Source organism: Cyprinodon variegatus, unplaced genomic scaffold, assembly GCF_000732505.1.
Source record: "Cyprinodon variegatus isolate N-32 unplaced genomic scaffold, C_variegatus-1.0 Scaffold83, whole genome shotgun sequence".
NCBI classification, from domain to species: Eukaryota; Metazoa; Chordata; class Actinopteri; order Cyprinodontiformes; family Cyprinodontidae; genus Cyprinodon; species Cyprinodon variegatus.
The window spans coordinates 688,965-691,688 of NW_015150536.1; positions in this window are offsets into that span (position 1 = coordinate 688,965).

A 2,724-nucleotide genomic window follows, 5' to 3' on the forward strand; every position below is an offset into this window, starting at 1 on the left:
GATGGATGGATGGATGGATGGATGGATGGATGGAGAAAATGAAAGGCCAGACAAGAAATACCATTGATGACCGAAGCTTCCAGAACAATTATAAAAGGAAGGAGAATATGCTGAGAGGACAATTACTAGTTTTAAACTGTTTATGGTGGGAGAGCACCACTGCATCAGTAGTGCCATTATGAAATGTGTAGTGGTGGCAGGATTATGCTATGGGATGTTTCTTCTCATGTAAATTTATAAAAAGATGGTTGGAGCCATATACAGAACAATTTCAGAAAATTAAATGCTTAAATTTAAGACTTAAAACTGAGATTAAGGTTCAGTCATTGAGATCATCAGCTCTAACTTCTGGTTCCACCAGCGTAAAATTGTGGTTTTCCAAGTGCTACACTGACATACATTGAAAGAATTAGCTCCACATGGTTTAAACTTCACAAGTTGCTGATATAATGCAGTTAAAAACAAAACACATCAGAGGGTTCCCGATTTATTTCTGTAGCACTTTTAAAAACAACATAGAAGCTTTGGGAAGTGCTGCATAAAAAAAAAAAACAAACACAAAAGCATGTTATTTATAAATCACACACCAATGAAACCAGAAAGAAAAAAAATGAAATAAAACAAATGTACAGTTAAAACACAGATAAATAAATAAAAAAAACTCTCTAGTTTTAAAATGCATTTTAAAAACATCAAGAGATGGTTAGATTTACTCAGCTAAAAAGACTAAATTCATATAATGCTGTTCACACATATAAATTTCTGAAAACTCTTTATGCTGGAGCCTTATCCATCCAGTGGCTACGGTTTACATTCATACATTGATGCACATTGGGTTTGTTTGGCCAAGAGGCACATGGGCATGTGGCAGGAAGAATCTGGAACACATGGATCGCAAGATTTGGACGGCTGCTCTGCCCACTAAGCCACATACTGTAATTAACTCATTTAGTGGAGAATGAAAAATGGATCTAGTAGTAGCTTTCTATCACCACACTTACTTCTACTCGAGTAATTTTATACTTAAATAACACTACTTAAGTATAACTTCTACTTCTTTTTCACACTTCAAATTACTTTACTGACTGAAAATGAAAAAAAAAAATACACCAAACATAGACACAACCCAAAGGTTTATGTGCAAATGAGATAGGTTTAAAGTTATTTGTCCATTCAGAGGTAAATGATGCTCAGTATAATTAACCACCAGCATTTTTAATCCTCCCAGACCTACAGTTTTGTTTGTCGTACATTTTTCATTTCCAGAAGATACATTAATAGCACCTAATGAGTTTGATAACTAGACTTTTTCATGTTATGTACAGTATGTTTAGCAAGAAAACGATATCCTAATATAAGGAGAGTGGGTTTATTTTTCTGAGTGATATAATAGAGAAAAAACATATAAAGAGAGAATATTTTAGACTGCAGACAGTAGGTATTAAACATATGAGTAAAAGGGTGTATTCAAAGCAACTAACATGGCTACCAAAAGATAAAGGTTGAAATAAAACTTGTTTTTCCTTTCTGAACAGTCTTACCTCTTTTATGAAACCTGTGTTCATCAGTAAAAGATAAGGTCTGTCTTTCCAGAACAATCCTACTTCCCTTTAAGAAACCTCCAAAGTACAAACACTTCAAGTACAGATATTCTTTAATGTGTCCTCTATTTTTACCAACACAGCGCTTCAGTAAAATTCTAAAAAAGGTATATTTTAAATATATTTTTTCCATTACCTTTTTACTTAGAAGAGCTGCTCTTGAAGCTTTTTGATGGGGTCCCCAACATCTCTTTTTCGCCAAAGTAACTGTCATGTTGTCATGGTACCACTAGAAGGCGCACATAGTCTCCATTATAAAAGTATGATGCACAGTAGCAAAAAAAGAAATGTCCTTGGAGCATCAGTTTATGGAGAGTTCTCAAACCCACTTTGTTTTTCCCTTTGAGAACTTTATAAAGAAGCACAGATAAATGCTGTAAAAGTGTTTTATGTTGGTACTTAATAGCCCTGTATCGCAGCTGCATTTGCATTACAAATGTGCTGAAACCTTTAACCATTTTCTAATGATTTTGAAAAAGCACAATTTTGCATATTTGGTAGTTCTGTATAATGAGAAATAAAATTATTATCCTGTATAAATTAGTTTGTTCACATAATTATAATTTACACAATCTGATGGTCAACAGAAACACACTACTATCACGCTGCACATTTTGGTTATAAAAACACTTATGCCCAATTTCTTTTGAGTACCACTAAAGGCATGCCAAGGATTAGAAGAACCAGCAGTAAAAGGCATTTCAAACTATCAAAAATATTTATTAGATATAAACCAATAAAAGAGTTTTTATTGATCAGCAAAAAAAGTTTCATGAACTCATAGGGGAAGCTCTTTTCAAAAGAATTACCTATGTAGTTACATTTACTCCATTACATTTACTTGAACAACTTTTTGGGAAAAAAGTATTTAAGTGTAGTTTTAAAATGTTATACTTTTTACTTTTACTTGAGTTCATTTTCTGGGTACTCCATCCATTGGAAGTAACATCCCTTAACAAAAACAAACTTGGTGTGATCAAATATGTACCACTGAAAGACGCACTTTCTTCCTTTTTGTACTCAAGACTTAATGGTTAAATGTTATTATCTATCTGCTGAATCTGCTGTGTCATTTGGAGGTTGGTTGAAAATCCAGTAAACCGTATACTTTTGATTTAACCTT